We start from the raw sequence: 18,094 nt of genomic DNA, 5'->3' as shown, positions 1-18,094 counted from the left end.
AGAAACATGGGGACATGAGGATGTGTTTCTCTGGGGCAGCTGGGCAGAGCCCTTCTGCTGCCTGCCCTGCTGTCTGTCCTAGTGCCATCACCCCAGGACTGCCCCTCTTGCCCTGGCAGTGGCAAAAGGGAATGTTTCCCTGCATCTGTGTCTCTGTTTTTTATTGTAATTCAGTTGTCCTAATTTATTATAATTCTGTAGCTCCTGGGCTTATGCCAGGCAAGACACTACAGTGCAGTGAGGATGGAAGATATTTTGGTACAGAGCTTGAGGATAGGTTAAATTGATGTTGTTACAAGACCAATTAAAACCGTGTTTTGCTGAGAATTGCACAGAAGGTGACACATGTTCCAACTGTATCAAGCACCAGCAAGCCAGCCAGTGCTGCACAGCTGAGCATCCCCTCCCAACAAAAGCACAGGCAGGGGAAACTGAGGCCAGTGTCTCGTGGAAAGACCCTCTGTGCAACTGGGCTCACAGCTCCCCTGGCCCCATCCTGGGGTCGGTGTGTTCCGACTGGATGCAAATTTGCAGGATCAGCCTGTATGGAAAGGGGGGAAAAGAGAGCCAGCTTGCTTATCTAAGCTGTGCCCAGCAATGTGTGCTGGGTATATTTACCCAAGCCACCATGACATCAGTATCTAAGTATACATGGATGATAAGCCACCCAGGGAGCCATGAAAAATGCCAGAGGTCACCGCATTTGGGATCAATCACAGCAGATCTCCAGCCACCCAGATTAACTGCCTGGGTAGTTTTTGTAATGCCTTCTTGGGGTGAGTGAGGAAAAGTGAGGAATAAAAGTGTTATCAGGCAAGCCCTGGCTGGGGGAGAGAGTGAGAGAAGGAAGGTTACTACAGTCCCAAAGAGATGGTGGTCCAGGACAGGGATGGGTTTGGGAACAGGCTGGGTTACATTTGGGTGGGGCACTCTGACAGTCAAAGGACTCAGACCTGGCAGCTCCCCTGTGCTGGCCTGGCTCCTGACATGGCTTTGAATCCAGCTCAGGTGGTCTCCAGTGAAACCCTCATGTTTTGGCAGAACAACCGTTTCACTTTGAAGATGTTTTTATGTGCTGGGTCAGTCTTCCCTTGCCGACCTTGGAGCTTTCCTCCTCTTCTTCCTCCTCCTTTCTCCCTCCCAACCAGCCAGGAGACAGGAGTCTCCTCTATAATGAGCTCCATTATGTTCCAAAGGTAAAAAAAAAAGGAATGGAAAGATAACTTATCCCCTTTTCCCCCCCTTTTTATTTTTTGTATATTAAACAACACATAAACTCCCCCAAAGAACAGGGACATCATAACTCAAAAATCCTTACAAGATTAAAGGATGTCAGGAAAGTATCTAAGCTTTCTGTGTAGTGATTTCATGCCCCAACAGTTCCTTTAATTCTCTTGGTTTCCCCAGGAGCAGATCAGTGGCAGAAAAATGGTACACGAGGGACCCAGTACTCCTGAGCCAAGCTGTCCTGTCCCTGGGATCTCTTGGGTTTTCCTCGCTCCTATAATGTGGTGGGACACCAAACTGATATCCCAGCCACTCTCAGAGAAGAAGTGAGATGTTGGGAATGCAGGCACTGGCACATCTGGAGGCAGCATGGGATGAAACTGGGATTCCCACAATAGATTCCAACACTCTAAAGGGATTTCTGAAGCTGCACTTCCATCCTTCAGGACTTAAGTCGCATGAAGGCATTAAACATCTGCTGGCCTAGCTGACAGCCTGATTGCTGCCCAGGGAGGGTGAGAAGGACTCCTGACAGGGGGGTGCACAGAGGTGACCCAGAGCCCAGACCCAGCCCTATCCTTGCTCCATCCATGGGGTTATGGCATCACAGCCTCCCTTAGTTGTGAATATTTAACTGGTCCTTGCAGAGCCTCTCTGTTGCAGTGAGTGCTTTATTAACCCACAGAAAGCACAAGTGCTTCCAAGCAAGCATGGCGCAAATGCTCCCACAGTGCCCTCAAACCCAGATGTCCCAGGGATACAGGCACTGCTGTATCTGGGCTGTTTTATCAAAAGCTAATCTGGCTAATCTGAAAGAAGATGAGATTCCTCACCCCAAGAACCTGAACATGCACAGATTAAACATTGACACATCCAGTACCTTGACAAGCACAAACCAAGCCAGGACTTTAGACCCTCTTATAGTTAAACAGGAGCTCCGAGGGTTTCAAGAGATGAAACGCAGGTCAGCCAGCTCGAAGGGCAGCTACACACCTAAATCCCTCAGTGCACCTTCCCTCAGAGTCTTCTTGCCCAGGTCCAGATCTATCCCCAGCAACCCCCAGATCTCCTGGCATATATAGCACAAGTTTATCAGGCCTCAGTTCAGGTTCCAGCAATGTGGTTCTTGAATCCTCAGATTTTCACCTACTCAAGGTGTTTACCTGCCTGCTGATCCAGGGAGAGCATCACTCATCAAAGAGCCTATCAGCAGACAATTCTTTCCTTAAATAAAGGGATGGTTTTCTATATTGAAATTCTCTTTATTACAGGTTATCAAACACTTAGTAGTCACTATGAAGTGCTCATAGGGAGTGCATACAACATGTCCTAGCAGAAAGCACCATAGAGAGCTAAACATAATAAGTCATAAACAAACTATAACCTTGTCAAACTCTGCAAGGACTGATTAATCATTTACCAAGCCCTTTAACAGTGTTTAAAATGAACCTTTTTAACAGAAAATACACACAAAACAGTTCCCCTCCACTCTCATTTCTCACACCAGCCTGGCAAACATAGATGTCATATGGGGGATTTATTGCTGAAAGCGGCACTGGGGAGGTTTGCTCACCATTTTTTCTGTGCAAAGAGATGACGTGAGAAAAGAAGTATCTACTGTTGCTGCAGCCAAGGAGGGAAAGCCAAGGTTATCTCATGAGCTGCCACAGATTAGCTACAAAGCCAACAAGGCTTAACACGAGGTGGAAATGGCTGGGGGATGGATGCAAAGGGTGAGGTGACACTACCAAGGACACTCTGCAGTCCATGTGGTGCAGGTAAAGGTACCAGCATCCCTGCCAGCAGCATCCAGCACTTATGGAGCAACATGAGGAGGTGGAAGGGCTGGACACAGTCAGAGTCCCTCTCTTGGAGTAGTGCAGGACCCTTCTCCACCTGGAAACACAGCTCACTTGTGTCCTCAAGGGACAATATCAGCCACAGTGCTGAGTGCACCTCTCATGCGGCTCTGAGCGTTTAAGCAATTCCTGACAGCTCCAGCGAGGACAAGGGTGATTTCTGACCTCACTGCCTCCTGCCCATGGGGATCTCATCCAGATTCTTGGGTTGAAACAGCAGTTTGAGTCATATTAACCCTGAATCATCAGCAGAGTCTGACCTGCTGAGGGTCTTGTGGTTGTATCCTGTAGGGATGCACCAGTGACATGGAGAGACCTGCACCAGCTCACACCCACCAGACCACTGTGAGCAGGATGATTTCTGGGAGCCATCCTAACCTGGGCAACTCTGCCCTATTCCCCATGGCTCGTGATGCCTGGAGGGGTTTTAGCTCATCTCAGCATGAAGGTGGCTGCACAGACTCTGCTGGCTTCTGCCTGTGCAGAGTGCTGCTGTAAAGCTGATTACCCTGTGCAAGCCTGACAGTGCCATAAGCCCACTGGAGCCTTGCAAATCCAGCTCAGGTCTAAAGCAGAAATATTACCTGGGGGTTTTCCGTATCCAGAGAATTCCAGTCTCTCAATACTAGGAAAAAAAGAGAGTTTACTTCATGGATGTTTCATTCCTAATTGCTATAGGAGCAGGCAGTGGAAGACCCACTCCTGTCCTCTTGTACAAACAAATTCCTCTTTCCAAAGACAGCAGAAAAAACATTGCAAAATCAACTTTTCCCCTGTTTCAGAACTCACTCTCTCTCCTGAGCCTGCACACAGTGTCCCTGTGCTGCTCTAAGCTGCTGGTGGCCACAGCATCCTGCTGCAGGCTGAGTGCTGCTCTGCCCACATCCTTGGGAAGGAGCTCCATCTGCTGAGCCAGTGGCTCAGGCTGAGCCCCAGGGACCACTGCCAGATTTGCCCCGGGGCTGTGGTGACTGGTCATCGAGCATCCCCTGGGTAGCACTGAGCTCATCAGACCCTGGTTTATCAGGATCAGTGCTCGTGAGGAGCCCCAGGGAGTTTTTGATGTAGCTTCCCCTGATGAACAAACAGCAGAGACCAAAAAGTGCAGGTGAGGGGAGAAAAGGTCCCTGTGTGCAATCGTGTGAGCAGGCTGGGGCACAGTGGAAATACAGGAAAATGGGGAATAAAAGGGTGCTGTCATCTTAGTCTGCTTTAAGTCAGTGAGCTGAGCTCCTGTCAGGTGAAGGTAAAAGCCAGGAAGTGTATGGGTCTCAGTTGGGCTTTCTCCACTTAGACCCAGGCTCAGCTGGAGTCTCTGCTTGGAGAGGGAGCCCCTGGGAGCTGCCTGCCACTGGACTGCTGCCTCTGGGTCCTCTTGTGGCACTGGTGCACCCAAAGTGGGAGGTGAGGCTCTCAGGAAGACTGAGCACATCTGCTCTGGTCTACCTGTGCTCTCAGCCTGCTGCTCACACAGGACCAGGATCACGTCTGCAAGGACAAGTCTAACCTTGGCATCTCTGGAGCTGTTGCTTTATCCCAGACCAGCTTCACAGCCAGATTCTGCACCAGATTCCCAGCCATGGGAGAATCTTGGGATGTAAAAACATCTTTTTCCTTCTGCATCCCTTTTTGGAGGTACAGAATCTTTACTGTGGTTATTTTCCTGAACATGTGATCCCAAGTTTCCATCAGAGAGCTGAAAAGAAACCTAATGAGCATTTGCACCTTGCCTGAAGGACCTTACCCGGGGAGAGAGGAAGATTTCCCTCCTAAAATGCCAACCAAACAGGGAGGCCCTCAGAACCCCAGTTCCTTCTCATGCTGCAGACTTGATGAGAGTTCTGCCACTCTGTTCTGGGATGACACTAAGGGTGCAGGATTGAGCTCAGATTTTAACTGCTTGCTGCTGTCCCCAGTGTCATAAAGCACCTTGCTGGCTTCCAAGGCTGGGACAAAAGCCTAACAGAGACTGTGCTGTTCCTGAGTAGCTCACAGGTTTTAGGCTGGCAAAATGTTTGTCTCTGCTTTCTCCCCAGGCTGCTGTGTGCCGAAGAGCAGTGCCTGTCTCACATCAGACAGGGCTGCATTTGGGTGTCCGGTGAGTGGCCCCTGTGTTTGAAGATGTGGTGGTTAGTACCAGCCCTCCACCATAGGAGATGAAGTTTCACATGGTCATCACTTTACCCTGATTAAATTCACCACAAGCTGTGAAATTATGAGAAAAAGCAATGCACCCATCAAACTGATGATGGAGACAAGAACAAAGCTGTTCCAGGGGACTTGGGTTGGCAAGGACTAACTGACACAGAGATTAGGTGACCGAGAGCCAGCAATTACAGGACTATCTTGCTCCACGTGGGAGAGACCACAGCTGGGAAATAGTTTGCTCTCTCCTAGGGACAGCCCAGGAAAGGCTGTGGAAACCATTTGAAGAAACATCCCTACACATAAGGCTGTGCTGTGCCACAACTGAGGCAATGCACTGGGGGAGAATGGGCTCTAAGGGTACAGAGTGACTGTGTATGCAAAAACTTTCTTGCATATACAAGAAATAAAGTCAAAGTGGTGTTCTGAAACCCTAAAAATCTCAGTGACTGATGTTCAACTGATTCCTCTTGGTCTGTTCTGACTGGTTGCTTTTAGAGTGACCCCTTTTCTCCAGGGCTTAAATATGGCATTGTTTGCTGGTTTGGGCTCCCCTCAACCTGGTGCCAGCAGGGTATTCAGTGGCAGCCTGAACATCTTGTAGGTCTCATTAAGGAATTGCCAAAGCCCTTAAAAAGGGTCTGCCATTGGATCCCTCAGGGTTCCATGGTGGGACCAGTGGTATTTAATACCTTCATTAACAACACAGAAGAGAAGTTGGGAACTTTTCCTTTCATTCCTTCCTTCCCTTGGGGTAAGGAAGTGAGTATGTCTCACCAGCAGGTGGGAGAGGTTATGTGAATCAAGAGGATACCCTTCAAAAAGCTCCAATCACACTCTGGAGAAGAAAGCACCTGGATTTCCTAAAGGCTTTGCACAGAGCTTAGAAGACCCCAGAAGATCTGGTTTGAAGTCAGATCCCAGTTCTGACACTGGGAAAGCTGGGAGCCACCATCCCAGGGCTGAGCAAAGAGAGAGTTGCACCATTGCAAGCCTCTGGCCCAAGTCCATGCCCTTGCATGGATGCCAGTACTGTGCTGTTTTAATTTGACATATTGACCACTGAAAGAAACAGTTCCCAACCCTCCAAGTGACTCCAGGCCTCATGGGCAGAGCTGGGAGACTAGACATTGGTGCCATCTAGGACTGAACACCAAAGAAAAAGTGAAACAACAATTTTTAAGTGGTTTTATGCAAAAGACTTCATGGTATATCCAGGATGACCCCAAAGAACATATGCACAGACAAGTGCAGAAAGGAAAGGATGTGGCTGAATGGGAATATCTCATGAGCAAAATGACCACTCTTGCTTACTTCACTGCTGTTTCACCTGTCAGCCTTTGCTGCTTTTCCTCTGGGAGGGATGTGTGGTTTCCCCACTGTGCAGAGCCCAAACTGATGCATGAAAAGCCAAACTCGACCTGAGTAACCCTCAGAGTGACCACCACAGCAGGACTCTGCTCCCCATCCAGGAGCTCAACTCTCTCTTCCATCACCCTCTGGCTCCAGGACACCCATGGTTGGTATGTGAAGTTTTACCTCTGCCATGAACTATAACAGTCCCTAAAATCACCTCGGCAGGGATAATTCTCTCTGAAGAGAAACCGACCCCCTGGCAGCATGGCCATGTGCAGGGTTTCAGCAGACACATCCCATGCCCCTCCAGGCATTCCTGCCGAACTTTCTTTGCTCTTGCCAGGCCAGCCCTGCATCCTCCTCTGCTCCCAGCCCTGCAAAGGCAGCCTGCCAGCCTGCTTAGCATGCTTCTGTCATTGCTGGGAGCAACTGCTGCTGCTGAGGAGCCGAGCTCAGTGGCCACGAGCATCTCTGTCCACTGTCCCCCCCATCCTGGCTTGTCATATGATTGCTCCTAAGGGATAACTGCTGAGCGGGACCGTGTCTCCGAGCTGATCCTTGGCTGATAAGCCAGCTGCCAAGCCTCCAGTGCTGAGACAAAGCTCTTCTCTGCCCAGCAGGTTTTTCTGCTGTGAATGACAGAGAAAGGGGGAAAAGTGAGCTGCCTGGCACTGCTCGTGGGCAAGAGGCTTTGGGGGCTCCTTCTCCCCCACTGTGCTGGCAGACCATGGAGCTTTTCAGGCTGAGCCTGGGCTGTATTTGCCTTCTTCCTTGGCTGGAGGGTAAGTTTCTCCTCATTTGGGGTAGCTGTACAGTAGGAAGAGAACTGCCTCCCAGGTTTTAACCTGTTTTTCTCCTGAAATGTTACTTGGGCTGCAAAGATCTGAACCCACCAGTTGTAAAACAAGTGCCTACAGGCACATTTCAGGGCAGCATTTAAAGTGGGATTAAACAGAGGGGTACAGAAGAGTGAAGGATAGGCTGGCAGGATGGTGGGATGGCTGGGCCAGGGACACTGTGGCATCATGCCGTGCACTTTTGTAAAGTGATTTTAAACTGCTGAGAGTAGTGGATGAATAAACCTGCCCTGGGAGGGAAGCAGGCACTGAGTAACTTCCTAAGCACTGCGGTGCTCTCTGTCCCAGCTGCTGCTTCCCAGCAGAACTGAGTGGGTTCAGAACATGTTGGCAGCACTGGAAAGGTTGGTGGGAAGGGCAGCAGGACCTCAGTGTAATTGTCCTGTTCCTGTGGTGGTCGTCTGGGAGCGGGATGTACTGGGAAGCTGCAGGGTCTGCAGCTCTCAGAATGGAACAGATTTGGGCGCGGCTCATGGTGATATTGGATGCTTTCTGAAGCTGCCTGAACACCGTATCCTGCCCATACCAAGGAGTGCTCTGCAGCCTTGTTTTTACATGGTCAGTGAGGAAAGCAGAAGTCCTATCGAGCTGCAGAGCCAGACTGGTGCTACCCAGGAACAGCTACCCAGGAGCGGTCCCACCTATGGTCTCACCAATCCCTTGGGCAGAAACCATTTTCTTTAAAAATGGGCAAATCCCTGAGCTAATAACCACTTCCCTTTTTATTTATTTTGCTGTTATGCCTGAGATGTCAGGTTGAAAGGGATTCATTGAAATAAATCCCTGAAGTGCTTCAAGACTCATACAGCACCTGAATCTGCAAGGAGAACAGCCCTGCAGTTTTACAGGTTACTGCTCAGAGCTGTTCAAAATCCATTGACCAGACAACTACAACTATTTGGGCTGTAAAAATTGGGATGTTTATTCCTTAAAGACAAAGCTCAGACTGCCAGCTCAGGCCAGCTACTTTCCATTCCCTGCTCCACAGTCTCTAAGTGTGTGTTCCCTGGGATGCTTTGAGCAGCCAGACCTCAGTTTGCTCTGCAGCGAGGGCAAAGGACAGGTTTGTGCTCAAATTTTGATTTCTGCTGGTTTGATTTGACTTCTGGTGGTTTTTGCACACCAAAACTTGCCAATTACAGTAAATCCAGTGAACTGAATCTTTCATTTTGTAAAGCCCTAGCCTGAGGACATGTCACTGCACTATTAAGGGGTGATAATACATGTACATCTTTTAAATGTTAGAGGAGATCTGGTTGGGACCTGAAGATAACACTACAGTGGGATAACAGGAGAGCAGAATAGCCCTCAGGGTCTTGCTCTTTCTCTCCTTGTAATGCAGATCTTGTTCAGTCTTAGAAGAAAGTGAGTTTTTACTGTTGCAACACAACAGGAGCCTCATGGCTGTGTTTTATTAGTAACGTATGAAGGGCTCACAGGACATCTCTTTTCCTTTCCAGTGAAACACGTGATCAACTGCTGTGTTTCAGCCAGACCACTAATAAAACCACAACTGTTTTGCCAGAAAGGAATTTATCTTCCCAACGCCTGGCAGTGCCCAGAACAGCTCAAAGAGAAGAGCACAAACATGTTCTTGCTTAGGGCTTATCTCTCGCTGCAGCAACCTCTCCCCATGCTCTCCCACCTGGGGCTGCTCAGTTTAAGGCTGCTGGCAGGATGGAGGTGCTTGTTGCTCTCAACAAACCTTTGAGAGTTTGGTTTCCTGCTGGAAACTGGAAATCCTGGAATTGCTTAAGCGAGTCCTAACAGTTGTTTCTTTGGAAAGTACCTGCAAGTAGAGAGGGAGCTCTGGAGTTTTCTTATAGAGTCAAACCTAATGGTGACCCTGTGAGGTACAATGGGCAGAGGGCAGTAGGGCACCAGCAGGGTCTGTGCCTACACAGCCAGAACGAACACTGCTGGAGTAAAACTGAATTTAGTAGTGACTCTGGATCCTCATGCAGAGTGTGAGGCTGGTGGTGGCTCTGCTTGGCACTTTGGCTTGATCCCGTATTTTAGGATCCACTCTCCTCTCCCTCAAGCCCATGCAAGCGCTGGCTGTTTCCTAATCCCTCGTGTCCCAGCCTTCAAAGACAGCCCTAAGCAATTCTGCAGTGAAGAGCTAGAAAAGTCCAGCTTACATGATACCTCTCCTCCCCGCTTTACTTTTCCAGTCTCCAGCTATTTTCAGCTTGGGGGATTTCCTGACTCTGTTGTATTTAACTGTTCAGTAGCTATCAGATCTTCTCCTTGGCTTGTGCAGGCTCTCCCTGGAAAAATCCTGGGTGCAGAACCACCTCCTGCACTCAGTGAGCCTCCCCTGAGCACACCTTATCCTATCTGGGACCAGTCCCTGACCAGTCAGCCCCCGTCTATCCTTGCCAGACCTCTCTGGATTTTGTAGACAACCACCATATCCTCCCAGGGACTGGTTTACCCCACTTGCACCAGCCTTGAGGTGACTTCTCCAACCTATCCAGCTCCCATCATTTGTAGATTTTTTTTTCCAAAACCTCTGTTATTTTCCTATGGCTGCTGTGCTCCCCTGGAGGCCTTTCCTGAGATACTTGGTCAAAAGTGGATCTTGCAGTATTGTAGGAAGAGATGAAGCCTTGTTGGTCAACCAAAAGCAAAATATTCTTAAGAAAGCAGCCATGGCTGGGAAAAATTACAGCCCTGCAGGGTTGCCAGAAGTAAGAGTTGGGAACTACACTTGGAGACAGATGTTACTGGAAAATAATCTGAGTGCAAACCCAGAAGTCTTTCTCTGACAAATGCTGGCTAATTACTGGTAGTTACTTGTCAACTTTGTTGACTTCTCCATAGAAATAACATAGTTTGATAAGAGCTGATCTGCTGCCCAGAGTGGCGGAAATTGTGCTCCCTTAAACCCAGAGCTCCCAGTTGTCAGGCATCAGGCCCAGCGCCAGTTCTGCGTGTTCTGCTGGGCCTGATGGGCAGAAGCCTATTTGCTCTCTAGCAAAGACTCACCAGGCTCCATCGAGCACCATCCTCTCCACAGGGAGACTGGCCACATCCACTGAACAGCCACGGGCATTTGTGTCTCTAAACTTTACATCCAAGCAAGCACAGCTGGAGGCTGAGGGAGCACCAGGGCAAGATAAAGTAAATTTCAGTTCCAGTCAACAGCCAGTTTTGCAAAAAATATCTAATCTCACCTCCTGCCATGCTGCTCTTGATTATAAAATTAGAAATCAGAATGCCAATTTTGCCACTTCCTTGTGCACATCTGGATTTTCTGTCTTTGACCAAACACATTCACCACATTTCTCTTAGGACAGCAAGTTTGTACCAGCTGTTTATAGTTCTTCATCTCATAGCTCTGGCTGGAGTCCTGCACAGGCAGCAGACAGGGGTTTGCTCCCTTGGATGGAAGGAGATGTTTCCCTGTGAAGGATTTCCTGATGGGCTGCAATCAGCTCTGCGCTGCTGACTGGCCCTGTTTGCCCACACCTGGCAGCAGCTCAAGCTGCTTAACTTTTGATTCAATGTAATGTTCCTGCAAGTGATCAAACACAGCAATGCCTGCACTGAACAACATCTGCACAGGGAACCTGCCTGCCTTTCCTGGGAGCTTCCCTCTCCTCCTACTGCATCATCTCACTTGTATCTTTGACTGAAGGGAGTAATACCAGTAGTACCATAATTACTACCAGTGTAGGCAGTGGTGTTGTCCCCACTCCCCACTGTGCAGCTAAAGGTGGCTTTCCCCACATTCTCTGGTTAACCTTTTGTTCTTCTGTGCTGGAGCTGTTTCTGGTAGGAGCTGGAGTCCCTCGCAGCTGTTTTTAGAGCTACAGCAGGGACCAGCACTGCTGTCAGGGCAGCTTGGGAGGATGTGAGTCTTCCAAAGCCTCTTCCCATCTGATGCTCTTTGAACTGCCGCAATAGTGCAAGAAGGCAAGGGGACACTAAATCCTGGGGGAGCTGATGTTCAGGGGAGTCATGCAAGGAGACAAACACATGTGGTGTGTACGAGAACTGTGTGGGTCAGTCTCCACTGGTGTGTGTTCTGTAGAGAAGGAACAACCTGCTGCAGTGGGAAGAGTGGAGGCAGATTAACACGAGCAGGAAACATTCTGGCTTATCTTGCCAGTAAGTCAGGCTGTGGTCCTGCTGGATCCAAGGGTTCTCAGCCATGGTGTTGGTGCCCCTAGGGCTGTGCTCATTTTGGGTGGAGACTTTTCTCCCAGCCAGCCACTGTAGCCACTGCCTGGGTGACTCGGGATGAGCTGCTGTCATATGGTGGTACTCAAGAAGAGACAAGTCACAGAATCACAGACTATTCTGAGTTGGAAGGGACCCACAAGGATCATCAAGTCCAACTCTTAAATCAGTGGTCCACACAGGGAATTGAACCCATAACATCATAGCTAAAAAGCTTGTTTAAGTTGTTCAAGTGATGCTTGTACCCTATTCTAGCCAAATTAAGTGAGTTTCAGTCATATCCTGAAAACTTTTTCATGCTCTTATGTCTCTTGGATTTCTTTCAGCAAAATGATCTTTTAGAAACCCATACTATGGCTCACAATATGTGAAGATGCCATTGTTATTTAACATGCTAACGTAAGCATGTACAATTTGGCAGTGAAAATGCTTTTATACACGGAGGCAAGAGACTCCTGTGCGGTCACTCCGTGAGGTGGAGAGGACTGACTGTGGTCAAGGCAAGCTATGGCAGGATGGCTTGTCCTCGATGGGGCCTGAAATATATTCAGAGAATGCAAGCACTCTGTGAAGAGCAATTAGTCGTGCCAAGATGTTGTTTGGTGTTGCAAAAAGGTGTCATCATGTATTCCTAAAAGCCCTAAGCCTGGACATTAAAGAATGTACCTTTTTATCTTATCCCACATTAACCTGGCTCGGAGTCCTGTTTTTGGGGGCACTCACAGCATCAGTTTGGATTCTTGAGAGGCATATCCTTCAGGTCTGGTGGTGACTTCTTTGGTTGTCTGCAAATAATCAGGTGACAACTATTGATTGCTTTTTGCACCAGTATGACACTGGTCTTGGTTCTCAGCACCCCAGAGCTAAGCTGAGACAGACATGTTATGAGTTGGAGCAGCTTAGAGCAAACTCAGAACACAGAGACTACCACAGAAAGTCTTTGCTTTGCCATTCTGCCTCAGTGTGTCAGATGTTGAGCCTTCTCTAAAACTGAAAATAAGAAAATTGCAAACACAGACAGAATCTATACCTTAGTGAATTACACTTAAGTTAGTGTTTTAACATTCATGGAATGAACTGCCTCTGTTCAGGCAGCTTGTAACATAGCAATTGTTTGACCCTTCTTGCCTACCCCTCTGCTTACTGATCTTCGTGGCAGAGGTAAGGGGCAAAAGCCAGAAATGCCCTCAGAGGGGGTGGAGGAACTCACCCCCCTTTTTGCAGTTAGTAATTTTGCACATCCAGGCAAGGCAGTCAAGATGACTAGATTGCCTGCCTGATCATGGTGTCCTGCATATCAGGATTAGATGTCCACATCCCGTGCTTGCCAGGCAAGGGAGGTGTGGACTATTAGCAACAGGGTTAGAGGGGAAAAGGTTGCCCATGATTCCCCCACTGTCGGTCAGGACACGGTCTCTGTTGCAGTTGCTGTTCCTGCTCTCAGCTGTACCAGGGTTTTCCCATCAAAGCCATGGTGGCTCTGAAGTGGACAGTCCCACCCCTGATGGCTCTCGGGGTGGCCTCTGTTGGTTTGGAAACTGTGGTGTCCAGAGCTGCTGCTGCTTCCAGCCCGGGCTCTGGCCCTGCCCTGCCGTGCTGTGCTGTTTGTTGGCTCCCGCTCTCACTCTGTCTGCCTGTCTGGCTGCCAGAGCAGCTCCAGGGGAGCTCTCGCCCCCTTTTTGGTAGTACTCTTGAAGACCTCTTGCTAGACTGGCCCATGCCACTGCTTTTTCTGCCTGCTACACAAGTCACCAGTCTCAGGGACCTGTCCAACCCCCTTTTTCTTCCTGCCTGTATTATGCAATTGTCGAGCAGTAGCTTTGCCCGCAGGGGAAGGGGGAACCAAGGCAACTGTGCTAGGGAAGTGGCTTGCCCCGTTGCTGGCTCCATCGGCTTTCCCGGCAAACTCTGCCGCACCTGGCTCTCTTCTGCCGGCTCTGCTCACTGCTCCAAGGGGAGCAGCGCTGACAGGAATTAATTCTGCGGTCCTGAGAGGACCTGCCCCTGGATGTCCTTGCACGACCGCCATGCCAAGCCTGGCCGCTCTAGGAGGGACTCCTGGTGCTACACATGCACTTGTCCCAAGTGCCCTGAAGGAACCTAAAGCTGTCACTGGGCACTTTGCCACCCCTACGAGGGTGGACCTGCCCGGGATCGGGGAGGCGGGGGGGGGAGGTCTGGGACAGTGTTCTAGTTCTCGCCAAAAGCTGGTCACCCCAGTCACCCAGGAACCTCTTTTGTCCTTCCTGTTGGAGTTCCTAACACTTTGAAAAGTCCTTTAATCAGTTCTAATTCTTCTTGCCCATTGGCTGTTTTCTGTAGAGAGAAGATAAGTGCTGACTCACAGTCAGGAATTTACCTTCCTCTGCCTCTCCCTGTCCTCAAAGACAGGTATCCATCTGCATCAGCCACGACACAGGGATTGCTTTGTGGGAACATCTCACAGCCCAGAATTGCTCCCAGACTCTGGTATTAGCTCAGTTGGTTAAAACTTGGTTGTAATAATGCCAAGGTCCTGGGTGACAGGTTTTGGGAACCTGTGCTTGCTCAGCTCTGACTTACTTCCCTCTGCAGAGCCTTTGGAGGGGACAACCCACCCCAAACAATTTGCAAACACAGAAACTGCAGAAAAGCCCAGCAGAAACTTTCCCATCCATACTGGGATTACTGGCAACCAAGGCTTTCCTGGTGGCATTACCTTAATTAGGAACATTGCATGGCTTTTGCTCCTAATCCTGCACAGAACAGCTTGTCCCAGGGGTGGCCATGCTGCAGGGAAGCAGGGGGTTATATTTGCTTGCTTTTCTGCCCTGTAACCAGACAGAGCAGCAGTATCACAGCACAAATGAGCTGGCATCTAGAGCCTTGCTGGATATTGTTTATTTTGTACCTAAAAATACGAAAAGGCCAAAGTATTCAAGTATGAGCAGCTCAAAGCAGGCATCTACTTGGGCTCTGTGGGTGAGGTTGGCATTTTCCAGAGACACCGAGTCCCATCCTCAGGGAGTACATTGGATGCTCTGGTTGCTCCAGGTTAACATTCCTAAAATGTTAGGGCTGATGGCCTTATTTGCTGGACCACTGGACAGTGGGACTTGGCAATTTTGGGACAAAGAATGCCTTTTTTTTTTCCTGAGCAAAGATTCTTAGAGCCTGAGGTGTATCTCAAAGTAAACATACTACAGCTTTAATTGTGGGTCTACTCCTTGTGGCTTTGTGGGGCAAATGAGCAATTCTTTAGAGGGGAACATGAAACATCAGGGACAGAACACAGAGAGCAAAACATATATCTGCTGGTTCTGACACTGTGTTAAACAGCAACACTCTTTAAATTATAATGAAAACAGACAAAATTTTCAAATGGACAGTCGCTGCCAAGCAAGGAAAAGAAGAAGCAGCAAAGATTTTGGCACGTTTAATAATAAAACCTGTAATAAAACACATGAGAAAAAGACTTAGATGAGCAACCTAGAGAGAGCACACACAAAAAGTGCCAAGAGAAATTTTCTGAAGCATAACTGAAGTAGGAACTTGGTGGGGGGAAGGATGTTAATAAATAGCTGACATAAGAAGAGCAACTGAAAGTAGGACAGTGTAGAAAGGCTGAATGGATTATTGGCTTTAGTGCTCTCTTCAGAAATGGTCAGGCAGTCACTCTCTGGACTTTGAAGAGTGTTATCAAACAAAATTGGCAACAGAGGAAGTTTTAGGTAGAAAAAAATAAAATCATAGTTAATTCTGTGGCAAATGATCAGCCCAGATGGCATTCACACTGAGTTACAGGAAACTAAAGATGACATTTTTTTAACTTCTAAGGAGTATGTGAATTTTTATTTAAAGCAATAAATATGAGCAAATCAATGCAGCTTTTGTAATGGGGGTGTCTCATACCCATGGGCATCAATGAGTGCTGACCAAGACTTCGTGCTTGTGTTTGCAAAAAGCTTTTTGATAAGATTCTGCCACCAAGGCCCTTAAGAAACTCCATTCTCATGGAGTAAGGGAGGCTTAGCCCACAGGCTGAAACAAAGAGGTGGAATAAGTTGACAGTGGTGACAGCAGAGTGAAGGTTATCAGCAAGTACTGACAAAGACAAAAAGGAGTGAACAATGAAGTAATTAGGTTTGCTGATACCACAAAATTACTGAGAATAATAAAAACTGAGGTGGACTGTGTGGAGCTGCAGGAGGAGCTCATAATACTGATTGAGTAACAAAATGCTGGGGTTTTTTAACTTCTGAGTTGAAATGCAATGCAGTGTTCATGGTAAAAAGCATTTTAAGCATAAATACCCAGCAATGCTCTCTGAATTAGTTCATACAGACCACTGGAACAGGCTGTCCAGGGAGGTCATGGAATCTCCCCCTCTGGAGACATTCAAACCCCATCTAGACAGGTTTCTGTGCCCACTACTCTAGGTTGCCCTGCCCTGTCAGGGGTTGGACTGGATGATCTCCAGAGGTCCCTTCCAACCCTGACAATTCTGTGATTTTTGGAAGGAGGCACTGGCATCCTTGGTGTCTTGAGTGAGATCTTCACTTATCTGATTCCTACTCTCTTCCTCTATTAGCAGATGCCAGTGCTGGATACAGGATCCTGAGCTCAATAGGTGTTTCATTTGATCCAGAACAGCTGTCATATTCCCCTCTTAACATTTTTATGCAGCTCTCAAATCACTGTTTTGGAAATGGGTTTCTCACATTTAAGCTGAAGCTAAGGGGTGAGAATGCTGTATTCCAGATCCTAGAGGGGAAAGGCAGGAATAGGGTAGTGGTGGGATTGTATTCATCCATTTCAATTTTCTAAAGATTATGTAAGATTGTACATGAGATATTTCTGCTGCCTTTCGAAACAGGCAGAAACTCAAGTCCAAAGTGTGTTGTTTTACCTCTCCCCAGCCCTCAGCAGGGTTAAAGAGGACAGAGTTCATGAGCTGTACATGGAGAGCCCAGAAATTTAATTTCCATTTAGGTACTTGGGCTCAACAGGCGTTGTCTGATTGGTGACTATCAGAGTTCCATGAAGCTCAGCATCCCAGTGCAGACACGTCCATCCTCACTCAGAGCTGGTGCAGCAGGACTTGGTTTCTGGCTGCCTCTCCCCAAGCATTTAGGGTGAGCAGAAAGCCCTGATCTGTTTCTGATTTAACAGCCCCCAGGCACTACTAATCTAGCAGAGCCCCAGAACTTCCTGAGAGAAAAACATGAGGTCTTTTAAGCGGTTGTTTATACCCTTGGTATTGTGTACCGGCTTCTGTTGATACAGGCGCTTATTTTTTCAGGTACTGAGCCAAATTCTTGCTATCAGGGAAAAGTATTGTTCTTTGCTTTGGGAGGGGAAACTCTGTAGAAACAGTTTAGATAAACATCAGGTTCTTGTTTAACATCTCTTTTCAGTGCCCTCATACTCTTTATGGTCAGTACTGTTTGCTGATGGGGCTTTTGTAACTCTGACTGCTGGGGAAAACAGGGGAGAAAAGTCACTGCAAAAGCCGGGAGTCACCACGTGTTAATTGTAATGGAAAGGTTTCCAGAATGTTCAGAAAACTCGAAACATCTATTTCTATCCCTCTGTCCCAGGCATAAAATGCACAGCAGAAGGTACACCCACACCAGTCAGGAATGGTTTAGCTTTTAACATTTTGCGCAGGATGTTCACAGGCCCCACCTAATGATTTTATACTGAAAACGGGCAATGGTCCAGCTGAGGTGATGGTATCCATCCTAAGTCATATGAGATGTCGGGACCTGTTGCTCTTAAAAGCAACAAGCAATTGCAGAAATTGCTTCACATCATGTGTTTGTTGTGGGATGATTGTAATGTCTCTTACAACAGCATTGTTAAAAGTGGTACCTTCATGCCTGGAGTGCAGGGACCAAAGTCAGGTGTTCTAAATACAAGGTAATTTCAATACTTATCTGAGCTGAGTCAGCCAAGTACTTACACATCTTTGATGGGATACAGTTTTATCCCAGCACTGCTTTTATATCACCAGAAGCCACTTAATGGAAAGTGTAGCCCAAGGTGGTGTAGCTGGCCCGAGATGAACAGCATGGGGGAATTTCAGTTACTTTTTTATAAGAAAGATTTGACCCAGATAGAGGCAAAAGACCCCCAAACCATCTAATTATTTTTGAGGAAGAGTAGGATGAGTACCTAATTAAAGCAATTGAAATACTGAATTAAATATATGTAGGCAGGTATTTATTGGAATCCCAGAATTGTTCAGGTTGGAAGGACAGTAAGTTTTTCCCCACTATCGTTACACAGGCTGTTATTTTTCTCTAGCATTGCTCAGAGCTACTTGCACGCTCTGTATTTTCAAGAAATGTGATTCCAGGGAATAGGAAGCTATGGGAACTGTTTACCTGGGCATGTCCCCTCAGGAAAGGACTGGTGGGTTACATCTCCCCTTCCTCAGGGCACTTAGACTGGTGCTCAGAGGAGGCGTTTGCCTCGGAC

Source organism: Pithys albifrons, chromosome Z (assembly GCF_047495875.1).
Source record: "Pithys albifrons albifrons isolate INPA30051 chromosome Z, PitAlb_v1, whole genome shotgun sequence".
NCBI lineage: Eukaryota > Metazoa > Chordata > Aves > Passeriformes > Thamnophilidae > Pithys > Pithys albifrons.
Note: the sequence above shows the minus strand (reverse complement) of the source record.